The sequence below is a fragment of the Cucurbita maxima genome, unplaced genomic scaffold (genome assembly GCF_002738345.1).
Source record: "Cucurbita maxima cultivar Rimu unplaced genomic scaffold, Cmax_1.0 Cma_Scf00101, whole genome shotgun sequence".
Taxonomy (NCBI): Eukaryota; Viridiplantae; Streptophyta; class Magnoliopsida; order Cucurbitales; family Cucurbitaceae; genus Cucurbita; species Cucurbita maxima.
In genome coordinates this window covers 213,977-231,990 of record NW_019272117.1, presented here as the reverse complement: position 1 = coordinate 231,990, position 18,014 = coordinate 213,977, and the positions used below count along the sequence as shown (strand labels likewise).

At 40.8% G+C, this 18,014-nt stretch overlaps 8 non-coding genes across 8 annotated transcripts; all 8 read right to left on the bottom strand.

Annotated features, from left to right (window-relative positions):
• Positions 1-3,706: 3,706 nt before the first annotated feature.
• TRNAL-CAA lies at positions 3,707-3,790 on the bottom strand. The gene has a single exon. It is a non-coding gene; the product is annotated as a tRNA-Leu (tRNA).
• A 943-nt stretch (positions 3,791-4,733) lies between these two features.
• On the bottom strand, positions 4,734-4,817 carry TRNAL-CAA. The gene has a single exon. It is a non-coding gene; the product is annotated as a tRNA-Leu (tRNA).
• An 883-nt stretch (positions 4,818-5,700) lies between these two features.
• TRNAL-CAA lies at positions 5,701-5,782 on the bottom strand. Its single transcript has one exon. It is a non-coding gene; the product is annotated as a tRNA-Leu (tRNA).
• A 359-nt stretch (positions 5,783-6,141) lies between these two features.
• TRNAL-CAA lies at positions 6,142-6,225 on the bottom strand. Its single transcript has one exon. It is a non-coding gene; the product is annotated as a tRNA-Leu (tRNA).
• A 344-nt stretch (positions 6,226-6,569) lies between these two features.
• TRNAL-CAA lies at positions 6,570-6,653 on the bottom strand. The gene has a single exon. It is a non-coding gene; the product is annotated as a tRNA-Leu (tRNA).
• Positions 6,654-7,067: 414 nt separating this feature from the next.
• On the bottom strand, positions 7,068-7,151 carry TRNAL-CAA. Its single transcript has one exon. It is a non-coding gene; the product is annotated as a tRNA-Leu (tRNA).
• Positions 7,152-7,578: 427 nt separating this feature from the next.
• Positions 7,579-7,662, bottom strand: TRNAL-CAA. The gene has a single exon. It is a non-coding gene; the product is annotated as a tRNA-Leu (tRNA).
• A 1,408-nt stretch (positions 7,663-9,070) lies between these two features.
• Positions 9,071-9,154, bottom strand: TRNAL-CAA. The gene has a single exon. It is a non-coding gene; the product is annotated as a tRNA-Leu (tRNA).
• Between the last annotated feature and the right edge of the window lie 8,860 nt (positions 9,155-18,014).

Sequence of the window (18,014 nt, the reverse complement as noted above, 5' to 3'; positions counted from 1 at the left end):
CATGGGTTTCTACTTCGCAAAGATGTTCGTATTTGATGTTGATTTTTGGGGTTAAAAACATAAGGGTATTTCAAAAGTGTTGTATTAATCTCGAGAAGACAAACCCTTGGGCAAGCATGGAAGAATGTCATTAGAATCATTAGTATTCTTGCCAGAAAAAAGAGGGGAATCGCAACGATTTTCGATCTGTTTACGGGTGAAGAAGATGGGTTGACAGGCCAATTATTCGGATTCGTATTCATGTTTCAAACCCACGGCTCCATCTTCGGCCCACAAGTTCTAAGCCCAATCTGCAGCCCACTCCAATTCGCCTCGGATTCGTATTCATGTTTCAAACCCACGGCTCCATCTTCGGCCCACAAGTTCTAAGCCCAATCTGCAGCCCACTCCAATTCGCCTCGGATTCGTATTCATGTTTCAAACCCACGACTCCATCTTCGGCCCACAAGTTCCAAGCCCTATCTGCAGCCCACTCCAATTCGCCTAGAAATTACGACCTAAACACAAAACCATTTGTTTTTAGTCTAATGTCAAGCAACCCATACACGCGACCCAGAACTTGAGTTTGTGACCTGACAGTCGTGTTGTCCTCTGCGCATGCGTGCATGTAATCTTGACCGACTCAACGATTCTCGGCTGGACTTCAACACATAACTTTGTCAACCAATGTCTTTGAAACATAGAAAAGAGCTAGGCTTGTTTCGAATAGGGCACAAGAGCTAGGCTTGTTTCACGTGACCTAGGTCACTATATTTTTAGTAGACCGAGCATCTTAGAATCGTGAGCGACAATTAGTTACGTAGACCTCCGAGAAATTGGATTAGCCTTAAAAAGCTAGTCTTGAGCGACGTAGAAATATGAGATGTGATTTAAATTGCTTAGAAATTGCTTAGATACCCTACGAACCATGTAAATCTCCACTAAGCCTAATAAAAGGGTAGATAGCTTACAAGTCCATTAACAGGGTGAACAATGTCACTAAAGCCCGACCACCTCCTATTCCCTCTACACCTCAGTAGCACTATTCAACAACTTAGAACAAACCTAGTAGTGCGCCAACCTATTCACTATTGTGAAAATGCAATACACGTCTAGATCCGTATTGCAAAAATTAGTTCACAATAATATGAGTTGTCAGAAGTGGGATATGAAACCACACCCTCTTACGAGGACCAAAACATATGTCTAGCGCCTTAAACCACTCGGCCATTCTGACTACTTATTGTGAGATCTCACATTCGTTTGAGAGGGGACTGAAACATTCCTTATAAGGGTGTGGAAACTGCGACTGAAACATTGAAACCTCTCCCTAGTAGATGTGGTTTAAAACTGCGACTGAGACAGCGAGACATAACAGAGACAATATCAACTAATTTATCCACTGTAGCTCACAATAACATGAGATGTCAAAAGAGGGATTTGGAACCAACGCCCTATTACAAGGACTAGAACTTGAGTCTGACGCCTTAGACCACTCGACCATCCTAACTACTAATGATGTGTTATCGAATTGGTTTGAGAGGAGAGTTTAGCATTCCGTATATGAGTGTGTAAATGTTTCCATAGTGGACGCATTTTAAAACTGTGAGGTTGACGACGATACGTCACGAATAAGAATAGATAATATCTACTAACCGTTGGAAAGACGAACGAAACAATCCTAACAAGCGGCGAAAACCTCTCTCTAATAGGTGCATTTTAAAACTGTGAGGTTGAAGACAATATCTAATGGGAAAAAATGGACAATGTCTACTAGCAGTGCGCTTGGACTTTTACGAATGATATTCGAGCAAGTCACCAGCAATGCGCGAGTGAGGACGCTTGGCCCTAAAAAAGGGTGGATTTTGAGATCTCACATCGATTGGAGAGGTGAAGAAACATTTCTTACAAGGGTCTGAAAACCTCTCCTTAAAGATGCAGTTTAAAACCATGAGAGTGACCGCGATACGTAAAGAATGAAAAGCAGACAATATCAACTAATAGTTGTCTTGGATAATAACAAATGAGTGGCTGGAATGGCTCAGTTGGTTAGAGAGTGTGACCCTTCATTATAACAAAAATCATGTTTTGACAATTTTAAAAAGTATTATAGTGTGGCACGGAGTCAACTAACTATATCTATATCCAAGACCCAAAACCCATCATCACTCACAACAATAGTTGATTGTATCTACTTTGGCTCGCATTTTGCCTCACAATAACAATTGATGTTAGAAGTGGGATTTGAGAACCCACACCCTCTTACGAGTACCAAAACTTGAGTCTGGCGCCTTAGACCACTCGGCCATCCTAACTGCTAATGATCTATTCTAAGATTGGTTTGAGAGGGGAGATTAGCATACCGTATATGAGTGAAAATGTCTCCATAGTAGATGCGTTTTAAAATTGTGAGGTTGACAATGATACGTCACAGATTAGAATAGATAATATCTACTAACTGTTTGAGAGATGAACGAAACAATCCTAACAAGCGGCGAATGGTTTGAGAGGGGAGTTTAGCATACCGTATATGAGTGAAAATGTCTCCATAGTAGATGCGTTTTAAAATTGTGAGGTTGACAATGATACGTCACAGATTAGAATAGATAATATCTACTAACTGTTTGAGAGATGAACGAAACAATCCTAACAAGCGGCGAATGGTTTGAGAGGAGAGTTTAACATTCCGTATATGAGTGTGAAAATGTCTCCATAGTAGACGCGTTTTAAAACTGTGAGGCTGACAACGATACGTCATAGATTAGAATAGATAATATCTACTAACTGTTTGAGAGATGAACGAAAGAATCCTAACAAGCGGCGAAAACCTTTCTCTTATAGGCGCATTTAAAACTGTGAGGCTGACGACAATACCTAATGGGATAAAATGGACAATGTCTGCTAGCAATGCGTTAGGACTTTTACGAATGATATCCGAGCTAGTCACTGGCGATGCGAGAGTGAGGACGCTTGACCCTCAAAAGGGGTGGATTGTGAGATCCCATGTCGATTGGAGAGGTGAAGAAACAGTTCTTACAAGGGTTTGAAAACCTCTCCTTACATGATGAAGTTTAAAACGGTGGATTGTGAGATCCCATGTCGATTGGAGAGGTGAAGAAACAGTTCCTTACATGATGCAGTTTAAAACCCATGTCGATTGGAGAGGTGAAGAAACAGTTCCTTACATGATGCAGTTTAAAACGGTGGATTGTGAGATCCCATGTCGATTGGAGAGGTGAAGAAACAGTTCTTACAAGGGTTTGAAAACCTCTCCTTACAAGATGCAGTTTAAAACCATGAGAGTGACTGTGATACGAAAAGAACAATAGCAGATAATATCAACTAATGGTGGTCTTGGGTAATAACATATGAGTGGCTAGAATGGCCTAGTTGGTTAGAGCGTGTGGCCCTTAATTATAAGTGAGAGGTTCAATCTCACTTTCTTGCAATTCAAATGAAGCATACCATAATTATAATGGATTTTGGTGCTTCTCTCTAGTAAATATTTTCAATCAACTTCGGTTTGTGACGTGGCGTGTAAGATAACTAAACTCGTACTTAGATGTTCTAAAAAACAATGTTTAAAAGCATTATAGCTTGGCACAGAGTCAACTAACTATATCTAATATCCAAGCTACTTTCGACCCAAAACCCATCATATCACTCTCAACAACAATAGTTGATTGTATCCACTTTGGCTCACATTTTGCCTCACAATAAAAATTGATGTTAGAAGTGGGATTTGAACCCACACCCTCTTACGAGGACTAGAACTTGAGTCTGGCGCCTTAGACCACTCGGCCATCCTAACTACTAATGATGTATTCTTGGATTGGTTTGAGAGGGGAGTTTAGCATTCCGTATATGAGTGTGAAAATGTCTCCATAGTAGACGCGTTTTAAAACTGTGAGGCTGACAACGATACGTCACAGATTAGAATAGATAATATCTACTAACTGTTTGAGAGACGAACGAAACAATCCTAACAAGCGGCGAAAACCTCTCTCTAATAGGCATTTAAAACTGTGAGGCTGACGACAATACCTAATGGGATAAAATGGACAATGTCTGCTAGCAATGCGCTAGGACTTTTACGAATGATAGCCGAGCTAGTCACCGGCGATGTGTCTGCTAGCAATGCGCTAGGACTTTTACGAATGATAGCCGAGCTAGTCACCGGCGATGCGCAACTGAGGACGCTTGGCCCTCAAAAGGGGTGGATTGTGAGATCGCATGTCGATTAGAGAGGTGAAGAAACATTTCTTACAAGGGTTTGAAAACCTCTCCTTACATGATGCAGTTTAAAACCATGAGGGTGACTGCGATACGTAAAGAACAATAGCAGATAATATCAACTAATGGTGGTCTTGGGTAATAACAAATGAGTGGTTGGAATGGCTCAGTTGGTTAGAGCGTGTGGCCCTTAATTATAAGGCTTGAGGTTCAAGCTCTCTTTCTTGCAATGCAAATGAAGCATACCATTATTATAATGGGTTTTGGTGCTTCGCTCCAGTAAATATTTTCAATCAACTTCGGTTTGTGACGTGGCATGTAAGATAACTAAACTCGTACTTACAGATATTCTCAAAAATCATGTTTTGACAATTTTTAAAAGCATTATAGCGTGGCATGGAGTCAACTAACTATATCTAATATCCAAGCTACTTTCGACCCAAAACCCATCAATATCACGCTCACAACAATAGTTGATAGTATCCACTTTGGCTCGCATGTTGCCTCTCAATAACAATTGATGTTAGAAGTGGGATTTGAACCCACGCCCTCTTACGAGGACAAGAACTTGAGTCTGGCGCCTTAGACCACTCGGCCATCCTAACTTCTAATGATGTATTCTTGGATTGGTTTGAGAGGAGAGTTTAGCATTCCGTATATGAGTGTGAAAATGTCTCCATAGTAGACGCGTTTTAAAACTGTGAGGCTGACAACGATACGTCACAGATTAGAATAGATAATATCTACTAACTGTTTGAGAGACGAACGAAACAATCCTAACAAGCGGCGAAAACCTCTCTCTAATAGGCATTTAAAACTGTGAGGCTGACGACAATACCTAATGGGATAAAATGGACAATGTCTGCTAGCAATGCGCTAGGACTTTTACGAATGATAGCCGAGCTAGTCACCGGCGATGCGCAACTGAGGACGCTTGGCCCTCAAAAGGGGTGGATTGTGAGATCGCATGTCGATTAGAGAGGTGAAGAAACATTTCTTACAAGGGTTTGAAAACCTCTCCTTACATGATGCAGTTTAAAACCATGAGGGTGACTGCGATACGTAAAGAACAATAGCAGATAATATCAACTAATGGTGATCTTGGGTAATAAACAATGAGTGGTTGGAATGGCTCAGTTGGTTAGAGCGTGTGGCCCTTAATTATAAGGCTTGAGGTTCAAGCTCTCTTTCTTGCAATGCAAATGAAGCATACCATTATTATAATGGGTTTTGGTGCTTCGCTCCAGTAAATATTTTCAATCAACTTCGGTTTGTGACGTGGCATGTAAGATAACTAAACTCGTACTTACCGATATTCTCAAAAATCATGTTTTGACAATTTTTAAAAGCATTATAGCATGGCATGGAGTCAACTAACTATATCTAATATTGAAGCTACTTTCGAACCAAAACACATCAATATCACGCTCACAACAATAGTTGATAGTATCCACTTTGGCTCGCATGTTGCCTCTCAATAACAATTGATGTTAGAAGTGGGATTTGAACCCACGCCCTTACGAGGACCAGAACTTGAGTCTGGCGCCTTAGACCACTCAGCCATCCTAACTTCTAATGATGTATTCTTGGATTGGTTTGAGAGGAGAGTTTAGCATCCGTATATGAGAGTGAAAATGTCTCCATAGTAGACGCGTTTTAAAACTGTGAGGCTGACGACAATACCTAAAGGGATAAAATGGACAATATCTTCTAGCAATGCGTTAGGACTTTTACGAATGATAGCCGAGCTAGTCACCGGCGATGCGCAACTGAGGACGCTTGGCCCTCAAAAGAGGTGGATTGTGAGATCCCATGTCGATTAGAGAGGAAAACCTCTCCTAACATGATGCAGTTTAAAACCATGAGGGTGACTGCGATGCGTAAAGAACAACAGCAGATAATATCAACTAATGGTGGCCTAGCAATTGATGTTAGAAGTGGGATTTGAACCCACGCCCTCTTACGAGGACTAGAAGTTGAGTCTGGCGCCTTAGACCACTCGGCCATCCTAACTTCTAATGATTTATTCTTGGATTGGTTTGAGTGGGGAGTTTAGCATTTCGTATATGAGTGTGAAAATGTCTCCATAGTAGATGCGTTTTAAAACTGTGAGGCTGACAACGATACGTCACAGATTAGAATAGATAATATCTACTAACTGTTTGAGAGACGAACGAAACAATACCTAATGGGATAAAATGGACAATGTCTGCTAGCAATGCGCTAGGACTTTTACGAATGATAGCCGAGCTAGTCACCGGCGATGCGCAACTGAGGACGCTTGGCCCTCAAAGGTGACTGCGATACGTAAAAAACAACAACAGATAATATCAACTAATGGTGGTCTAACCAATTGATGTTAGAAGTAGGATTTGAACCCACGCCCTCTTACGAGGACCAGAACTTGAGTCTGGCGCCTTAGACCACTCGGCCATCCTAACTTCTAATGATGTATTCTTGGATTGGTTTGAGAGGAGAGTTTAGCATTCCATATATGAGTGTGAAAATGTCTCCATAGTAGACGCGTTTTAAAACTGTGAGGCTGACAACAATACCTAAAGGGATAAAATGGACAATATCTTCTAGCTGTGAGGCTGACAACAATACCTAAAGGGATAAAATGGACAATATCTTCTAGCAATGCGCTAGGACTTTTATGAATGATAGCCGAGTTAGTCACCGGCGATGCGCAACTGAGGACGCTTGGCCCTCAAAAGAGGTGGATTGTGAGATCCCATGTCGATTAGAGAGGAAAACCTTTCCTTACATGATGCAGTTTAAAACCATGAGGGTGACTGTGATACGTAAAGAACAATAGCAGATAATATCAACTAATGGTGGTCTAACACAATTGATGTTAGAAGTGGGATTTGAACCCACGCCCTCTTACGAGGACAAGAACTTGAGTCTGGCGCCTTAGACCACTCGGCCATCCTAACTTCTAATGATGTATTCTTGGATTGGTTTGAGAGGAGAGTTTAGCATTCCGTATATGAGTGTGAAAATGTCTCCATAGTAGACGCGTTTTAAAACTGTGAGGCTGACAACGATACGTCACAGATTAGAATAGATAATATCTACTAACTGTTTGAGAGACGAACGAAACAATCCTAACAAGCGGCGAAAACCTCTCTCTAATAGGCATTTAAAACTGTGAGGCTCACGACAATACCTAATGGGATAAAATGGAAAATGTCTGCTCACGACAATACCTAATGGGATAAAATGGACAATGTTTGCTAGCAATGCGCTAGGACTTTTACGAATGATAGCCGAGCTAGTCACCGGCGATGCGCAACTGAGGACGCTTGGCCGTAAAATACAACAACAGATAATATCATCAACTAATGGTGGTCTAACAATTGATGTTAGAAGTGGGATTTGAACCCACGCCCTCTTACGAGGACTAGAACTTGAGTCTAGCGCCTTAGACCACTCGGTCATCCTAACTTCTAATGATGTATTCTTGGATTGGTTTGAGAGGAGAGCTTAGCATTCCGTATATGAGTGTGAAAATGTCTCCATAGTAGACGCGTTTTAAAACTGTGAGGCTGACAACGATACGTCACAGATTAGAATAGATAATATCTACTAACTGTTTGAGAGACGAACGAAACAATCCTAACAAGCGGCGAAAACCTCTCTCTAATAGGCATTTAAAACTGTGAGACTGACGACAATACCTAATGGGATAAAATGAACAATGTCTGCTAGTAATGCGCTAGGACTTTTACGAATGATAGCCGAGCTAGTCACCGGGGATGCGCAATTGAGGACGCTTGGCCCTCAAAGGTGACTGCGATACGTAAAAAACAATAACATATAATATCAACTAATGGTGGTCTAACCAATTGATGTTAGAAGTGGGATTTGAACCCACGCCCTCTTACGAGGACAAGTGGGATTTGAACCCACACCCTCTTACGAGGACCAGAACTTGAGTCTGGCGCCTTAGACCACTCGGCCATCCTAACTTCTAATGATGTATTCTTGGATTGGTTTGAGAGGAGAGTTTAGCATTCCGTATATGAGTGTGAAAATGTCTCCATAGTAGACGCGTTTTAAAACTGTGAGGCTGACAACGATACGTCACAGATTAGAATAGATAATATCTACTAACTGTTTGAGAGACGAACGAAACAATCCTAACAAGCGGCGAAAACCTCTCTCTAATAGGCATTTAAAACTGTGAGACTGACGACAATACCTAATGGGATAAAATGAACAATGTCTGCTAGTAATGCGCTAGGACTTTTACGAATGATAGCCGAGCTAGTCACCGGGGATGCGCAATTGAGGACGCTTGGCCCTCAAAGGTGACTGCGATACGTAAAAAACAATAACATATAATATCAACTAATGGTGGTCTAACCAATTGATGTTAGAAGTGGGATTTGAACCCACGCCCTCTTACGAGGACAAGTGGGATTTGAACCCACACCCTCTTACGAGGACCAGAACTTGAGTCTGGCGCCTTAGACCACTCGGCCATCCTAACTACTAATGATGTATTCTTGGATTGGTTTGAGAGGGGAGTTTAGCATTTCGTATATGAGTGTGAAAATGTCTCCATAGTAGATGCGTTTTAAAACTGTGAGGCTGACAACGATACGTCACAGATTAGAATAGATAATATCTACTAACTGTTTGAGAGACGAACGAAACAATCCTAACAAGCGGCGAAAACCTCTCTCTAATAGGCATTTAAAACTGTGAGACTGACGACAATACCTAATGGGATAAAATGGACAATGTCTGCTAGCAATGCGCAACTGAGGACGCTTGGCCCTCAAAGGTGACTGCGATACGTAAAAAACAACAACAGATAATATCAACTAATGGTGGTCTAACCAATTGATGTTAGAAGTAGGATTTGAACCCACGCCCTCTTACGAGGACCAGAACTTGAGTCTGGCGCCTTAGACCACTCGCCCATCCTAACTACTAATGATGTATTCTTGGATTGGTTTGAGAGGAGAGCTTAGCATTCCGTATATGAGTGTGAAAATGTCTCCATAGTAGACGCGTTTTAAAACTGTGAGGCTGACAACGATACGTCACAGATTAGAATAGATAATATCTACTAACTGTTTGAGAGACGAACGAAACAATCCTAACAAGCGGCGAAAACCTCTCTCTAATAGGCATTTAAAACTGTGAGACTGACGACAATACCTAATGGGATAAAATGGACAATGTCTGCTAGCAATGCGCAACTGAGGACGCTTGGCCCTCAAAGGTGACTGCGATACGTAAAAAACAACAACAGATAATATCAACTAATGGTGGTCTAACCAATTGATGTTAGAAGTAGGATTTGAACCCACGCCCTCTTACGAGGACTAGAACTTGAGTCTGGCGCCTTAGACCACTCGCCCATCCTAACTACTAATGATGTATTCTTGGATTGGTTTGAGAGGAGAGCTTAGCATTCCGTATATGAGTGTGAAAATGTCTCCATAGTAGACGCGTTTTAAAACTGTGAGGCTGACAACGATACGTCACAGATTAGAATAGATAATATCTACTAACTGTTTGAGAGACGAACGAAACAATCCTAACAAGCGGCGAAAACCTCTCTCTAATAGGCATTTAAAACTGTGAGACTGACGACAATACCTAATGGGATAAAATGGACAATGTCTGCTAGCAATGCGCAACTGAGGACGCTTGGCCCTCAAAGGTGACTGCGATACGTAAAAAACAACAACAGATAATATCAACTAATGGTGGTCTAACCAATTGATGTTAGAAGTAGGATTTGAACCCACGCCCTCTTACGAGGACTAGAACTTGAGTCTGGCGCCTTAGACCACTCGCCCATCCTAACTACTAATGATGTATTCTTGGATTGGTTTGAGAGGAGAGCTTAGCATTCCGTATATGAGTGTGAAAATGTCTCCATAGTAGACGCGTTTTAAAACTGTGAGGCTGACAACGATACGTCACAGATTAGAATAGATAATATCTACTAACTGTTTGAGAGACGAACGAAACAATCCTAACAAGCGGCGAAAACCTCTCTCTAATAGGCATTTAAAACTGTGAGACTGACGACAATACCTAATGGGATAAAATGGACAATGTCTGCTAGCAATGCGCAACTGAGGACGCTTGGCCCTCAAAGGTGACTGCGATACGTAAAAAACAACAACAGATAATATCAACTAATGGTGGTCTAACCAATTGATGTTAGAAGTAGGATTTGAACCCACGCCCTCTTACGAGGACTAGAACTTGAGTCTGGCGCCTTAGACCACTCGCCCATCCTAACTACTAATGATGTATTCTTGGATTGGTTTGAGAGGAGAGCTTAGCATTCCGTATATGAGTGTGAAAATGTCTCCATAGTAGACGCGTTTTAAAACTGTGAGGCTGACAACGATACGTCACAGATTAGAATAGATAATATCTACTAACTGTTTGAGAGACGAACGAAACAATCCTAACAAGCGGCGAAAACCTCTCTCTAATAGGCATTTAAAACTGTGAGACTGACGACAATACCTAATGGGATAAAATGGACAATGTCTGCTAGCAATGCGCAACTGAGGACGCTTGGCCCTCAAAGGTGACTGCGATACGTAAAAAACAACAACAGATAATATCAACTAATGGTGGTCTAACCAATTGATGTTAGAAGTAGGATTTGAACCCACGCCCTCTTACGAGGACTAGAACTTGAGTCTGGCGCCTTAGACCACTCGCCCATCCTAACTACTAATGATTGGTTGGAGTAGCTCATTTTGTTAGAGTGTGTGGCTGTTAACCACAAGGTCGGAGGTTCAAGCCCTCCTTCTAGTGATGTGAATGAAGCATACCTTATTATATTAGGTGTTGGTGCTTCTCTCTAGTATATATTTTCAATCAACTCCGGTTTATGACGTGGCGTGTAAGAGAACTAACTCGAACTTACAAATATCCACCATGGTAGGAAGTCCTTATCATTTTTTATAAATAATGATGCTTTCATCCCAAAGCCCACAACGGGAGTAGATTTTATCCACTTTGGCTCGCGTTTTATCCACACTGACGTCGTGTTTCATCCCAAAGCCCACAACGGGAGTAGATTTTATCCACTTTGGCTCGCGTTTTATCCACACTGACGTCGTGTTTTTTTTAGTGTGTTTGTATGTGCTCAATTGTGAGGGCGAGATTGTAAGGGAGTAATGCATTGATTCAAGATTGTTGAGTGTTAAACACGAGTGAACTACATTTACGAGTGAACACACTTGAGGGATGAGGGAGTGCTTGTGAGGTCTTTTTTTTTTTCAACTTTCTTTTGTAGCATGGAAAATCCAGACGACAATCTTAACATTGCTGATGCACGATTGAGAGAAGCACAACAACGAACCATGGAAAGACTAATTCGAGGAATAGAAGAGTTGACCAATTGAATAGGCAGATTGGAGATTCAAAATAAAGCTTGAGAGAGGATTCCATTGCCTGCCCAATCTACGGATCAATATGAGGAAGACAATTCTGATCAACACGAGGATAATCCACATGCGGTTGGCCGTGGCTTGATGCGAGGGATAGGCCGTGGAAGAAGATATCATAATTTACCACAACAAGTTCTTTATGATTGATAGAATTGATCGTAACGTGGGGAGCATGACATTAAAACTCCCAAGTTTTATGGAAAAACCGATCCAGAGGAGTACCTTGAATGGGAGAAAACGGTGTAGTTGATGTTCAACTGTCATAATTTTAGTGATGAAAAGAAGGTACTGTTATGCATTGCTCAATTCAAATAATATGCTCATATTTGGTAGGATAAATTTGTTGGTTTTCACAGAATTTCGGTGAGAGGAAATTGGGAAAATGCGTAACAAAAAGGAGAGAGAAAAATAACTCTGAATTTGACTGGGTTCAGGTTGTTTTATTTTCTGAACAATTCTTCTATTTAAAGTAGAAAGGATTCTAAAATTGGCTGGAGAGTGGCCAACTAAGTCTGTGCCACTCCCTTCTAAAACTCTGGTGATCCATTCGACGTGATTTGTCTAATGGTCAAACTCACGATTTTCTGAAATCGTGTGAATAAGAAAAAAGATAAAACTCAAGTTTTATCTAACAATCTTCTCCTAAAACCTGTAGTGTATCTACCTTACTATTTGAACTCCGATCTTTGAGCGTAGTTCTTCAAATTTCACCCGCGTCAGGGACTTGGTGAAGATGTCTCCAAGTTGTTCCTCTGTTCGGATGTAATCAATTTTGATGAGCCCTCGATCTGCACATTCTCGAATGTAGTGGAACCTGATTTCTATGTGCTTGCTTCGTTCATGCAAAACTGGATTTTTGATCAGGGAGATCGTAGCTTTGTTGTCTACGTATAGCATTGGTGGATCACTTTCTCTCCCGGTGAGTTCTTCCATTAGTCGCGCAAGCCAGATCCCTTGTGTTGCTGCCATCGAAGAGGCGATGTATTCTGCTTCGGCGAAGGTGTTCGGTTCATCTGCACTGATGGCATGTAGTTCGGCCACTTCTTCAAGCTCGCGCACTGCCAGTCCAGGTGGTTCACCTCCTCCTACTAGGTCGTCCATCCTCCAGTACCTGGCCTCCAGATCAGTATCGTGATCGGCATCCAGCGTCGAATCCACAGTCCGTGGTGTTGCGAATTCCACTGGTTCAGGGGTTGCACCTGCTGGCGGCGGTGACGGCTGCTGATGCTGGGCTCCTCCTTCTTCCGGCTCAGTGACGGGGTACTCCACCGTGAATTGATTTGGATTATGGTCTGCCTCGATCACGTCATTCCACTGCCAGAAGGTGCTTTCATCGAAGACGACGTCGCGAGACACGTGAGCTCGCCCCCCTACAGGATCATATAGTCTGTACGCCTTGCTCCTGGGTTCATAGCCGATAAAAACGACCTTCAGCCCCCTAGGATCGAGTTTGGCGAGGTGGGGACGTGTTACCTTCATGTAAGCGACGCAGCCGAACACGCGAAAATGATGTACCGCTGGTTTTTTGTTGTACCAGACCTCATATGGTGTCTTCCCGTCAAGGCTTCGGGTTGGTGACCGATTGAGAAGATATACGGCCGTCATTACTGCCTCTCCCCAGAATCTCCCAGGCATCCCGGCCGTCACCAACAATGACCTTGCTGTCCCGACGATGGTCTGATTCCGGCGCTCCACCACTCCGTTCTGTTGGGGGGAGTAGGGCGCCGTTAGGTGCCGTTGTATGCCGATTTCGTCACAGTACTTACCGAAACTTGTCGAGGTGAATTCTCCACCTCGGTCTGTGCGCAGCACGCGCATCTTCTTCTCACATTCGGCCTCCGCTCGCGCTTTAATGCACTTAACCGCCTCTGCCGCCTCACTTTTCGCTTGCAGCAGGGTCAGCCACATGAAGCGGCTTTTGTCATCGACTAATAGGAGGAAGAAACTCTTACCGCCTGGGGTCGCCGGCTTGATGGGCCCGCAGACCTGAAACCTTTGTGATGTTAGGTCAAAGCTCTAACCACTTGAGCTATTCAACTTGTTTGTTGATAGGTTGGTTCCTCTGCAATGATATACACCGATCTTAACACAAAGGAGAGAGAAAAATAACTCTGAATTTGACTGCGTTCAGGTTGTTTTATTTTCTGAACAATTCTCTTATTTAAAGTAAAAAGGATTCTAAAATTGGCTGGAGAGTGGCCAACTAAGTCTGTGCCACTCCCTTCTAAAACTCTGGTGATCCATTCGACGTGATTTGTCAAATGGTCAAACTCACGATTTTCTGAAATCGTGTGAATAAGAAAAACGGTAAAACTCAGGTTTTATCTAACAAAATTGATGTCAAGTAGGAGAAGAAATCTTGAAGCAACCAATTGATTCATGGTACAAGTTCAAAGAGTTCATGCGGAAGCATTTTGTTACACATTATTTTTAACGAGACATGGCGCAAAAGCTTCAAGCATTGAAACAAGGACGCAAATCTATGGAGGATTATTTCACGGAGATGGATACATTGATGGATCGACTTGATCTCGATGAGAAAATGGAGACTCTCATGGCGCGGTTTCTTAATGGGTTAAACATAGAGATTGAAGACAAGACTTATTTACAGACTTATTCTAATATCGAGGAGTTGTTGCACACTGTAATTAAGATCGAGAGGCAAATCCAACGAAGGTCTCAATGGTATTCTTCTTAAACTTATTCCAATTCTACTTCTACATGAAAAAAGGATAGTAAGAACATTGATTATAAGCATAGAAATCAAGAGATTAATGAGAAGCCTCAAGCTAAATTTGAGAAAGGTGAGAGTTCTAGAACAGGGAAAGAAAAAGTAGAAAAGTCTAATGTTCGAAATAGGAATTTGAAGTGTTGGAGATGTCAAGGGGTAGACACTATAGTAGAGATTGCCCAAATACAAGAATTATGACCATCAAGGAGGGAGAAATTGTTAGAGATGACGAGGCACATGAGACATAAATGAGGAAAATGATGAGAGTGAGGAGTTTAGTGAAGAGGACCCTACACATATATCTATGGTTACTCGATGAGCTCTAAACACCCACATTAAGGAGGACGATTTAGACCAACGAGAGAACTTATTTCAAACTCGGTGTCTTGTTCAATCAGTACCTTGTAGTGTTGTCATTAATAGCGGTAGTTGCACCAATGTTGTGAGTTCCATTCTAGTCAAAGGATTTAATTTAAAGACACAACCACATTCAAGACCCTACAAGCTTCAATGGTTGAGTGATCGTGGGGAAGTACAGGTAACTCAACAAGCTCTTGTTTTTTTTACTATTGGAAAATATGTTGATGATGTTTTATGTGATGTTGTATCCATGCATGTTGGAGATTTACTACTGGGGAGGCCTTGACAATTTGATCATCGGGTAATGTATGATGGGTATGCAAATCGATACTCTTTTACTCACAGTGGTAGAAAAACTACTTTTGTTCCATTGTCTCCAAAAGATGTACTTATTGATCATTGCAAACTTGAAAAGAAAAGGCAAGAGGCTGATGCAAAAACAGATATTGAAAAAGAATCAAGTGAAAAAAAGAGCTTGAGTGAAAAGCAAGAGTAGCACCCAGCCTAGAGAAACAAAAAGAGAGAAAAGTCAAATTTGTAAGCTTGTATGTTAGATCAAGTGAGGCTAGGAATGTTTTGCTCTCTAACCAGACTATTCTTGTACTTATGTGCAAGGGGTCTTGTTACTTTACTAACACGCTGAATCCTTCTTTTCCTAGTGATTTGGTTGTGCTTTTGCAAGAGTTTGAAGATTTCTTTTCCAAGGAGATGCCTAGTAGTTTTCCACCACTTAGAGGGATTGAACACAAGATTGACTTCATTCCTGGTGCGCCCATTCCAAACCGACCAACAGAACTAATCCAAAGGAAGCCAAAGAGATACAAAGGCAAGTAAGTGAACTCCTTGCTAAAGGGTATGTACGTGAATGTTTGAGTTCTTGTTCTGTTCCAGTTATTCTTGCACCTAAGAAAGATGGTTCTTGGCGTATGTGTGTTGATTTTAGGGCTATAAACAAGATAACTATAAAGTATAGGCATCCAATTCCTAGATTAGATGATATGCTTGATGAGTTGCATGGATGTCGTCTTTTTACTAAGATTAATTTAAAATTGGGTTATCATCAAATTCGCATGCATATTGGGATGAGTGGAAAACAGCTTTTAAAACAAAGTATGCTTTTTATGAATGGTTGGTTATGCCTTTTAGATTAACTAATGCACCACGTACCTTCATGAGACTAATGAACCATGTCTAACGAGAATACTGAGGTAAGTTTGTAGTTGTTTACTTTGATGACATCCTTGTTTACTCTAAATTTTTAGATGATCACATTACTCATGTACACAATGTTTTGACTACTTTAAGAAACGAATGTTTGTATGTAAATTTAAAGAAATGTAGCTTTTGCATGGAAAAAGTTAACTTTCTTGGGTTTGTAGTTTCATCTAATGGTGTTGGTGTTGAGGTTGATGAGGAAAAAGTGAAGGCTATAAAAGATTGACCTATACCTCAAAGTGTAAGTGAGGTAAGTATTTTTCATAGTCTTGCAAGTTTCTACCGTAGGTTCATTAAGAATTTTAGTACAATTGCTTCATCCTTGAATGAACTTGTTAAGAAAAATGTATTCTTTATATGGGAAAAAGATCAAGAACTTGCTTTCAACACTTTGAAAGAAAAATTGAGTTATACTCCTTTTCTTGCATTACTTAATTTTCAGTCAACTTTTGAAACGGAAGGTGATGCTAGTGGAGTAGGGATAGGTGCTCTATTAATGCAAAATCCAAAACTTTTAACGTTCTTTAGTGAGAAGTTGACTTATGTATCTTTGAGGTACCCAACTTATAACAAAGAGCTTTATGCTTTGGTTCGTGCATTGCAAACATGGCAACATTACCTTTGGCATAAGGAGTTCGTTATTCATATGATTCATGAAAGTTTAAAAGCATTTGAGAGCACAAAGCAACTCACAATAGACGACATGCTAAGTGGTCAGAATTTATTGAAACATTCCCTTACGTCATCAAATATAAACAAGGTAAGGAGAACATTGTTGCAGATGCTTTATCACAAAGGTATGTCCTTCTCAATACTTTGAATGCTAATTTGTTGGGTTTTGAACACATAAAGGAGTTGTATCAACATGACATGTTCTTTGCTCCTTTTGTTGAATCTTGTGAAAAATGACTCATTGTGGATAATTACTTTTTGTTAGATGGATTTTTGGTCCGGAAAGGCAAACTTTGCTTACCATCTTTTTCCATACGTGAGCTACTTGTGAGGGATGCTCATGGAGGTAGTTTAATGGCACACCATGGAGTTTCTAAAACTTATGTTATGCTCTTTGAAAAAAAAAAATTGGCCTAAAATAAGACATGATGTTAATAAAGTTTGTGCTCGTTGTTTAGCATGTAAACAAGCTAAGTCTAGGTTTCAACCACATGGTTTATACTCCCCATTACGTGTTCCTAATAGTCTTTGGATTTATATATCAATTGATTTTGTTTTAGGTTTACCTAGGACTAGGAAAGGATATGATAGCATCTCTGTTGTGGTTGATCGATTTAGTAAAATGGCTCATTGTATTCCTTGTCACAAAACTGATGATGCAAAACATATTGCTAACTTGTTCTTTAGTGAAGTTGTATGATTGCATGGCATGGCATTCCTAAAAGCATTGTTAGTGATCGTGATGTAAAATTTTTAAGCCATTTTTGGCGTGTTTTATGGGGTAAGTTAGGAACTAAGCTAGTATATTCAATTACTTGTCATTCTCAAATGTATGGACAAACTGAAGTTGTTAACATAACCATGACTATTCTGGTTAGGGCTATTATTGATAAGAATCTTAAGACTTGGGAGGATTGTTTGCCATTTATAGAATTTGCATATAATATGGTTTCATAGCACTACTAAATGCACACCTTTTGAAACTGTTTATGGCTTTAATCCCTTAACCCCCATTGACTTGTTACCTATGCCGTCAAAAGAGTTTGTAAATTTCGATGCAAATGCCAGGGTTGAGTTTGTTCATAAACTGCACAAGCAAGTAAAAGAACAAATTGAGAAGCAAAATTCCAAGGTTGCCACCCAAATTAATAAAGGACGCAAGATTGTCATCTTCAAGCCAGGAGATAAGGGTTTGGGTGCATTTCCAAAAAGAAAGATTTTCTACTCAAAGAAAATCTAAGCTTTTACCATGAGGAGGTTGACCTTTTCAAGTTCTTGAGCGTATCAACGACAATGCTTATAAAATTGATTTACCAAGTAAGTATGGTGTTAGTGCAACTTTTAATGTTGTTGATTTGAGTCCTTTTGATGTAGGTGATGGC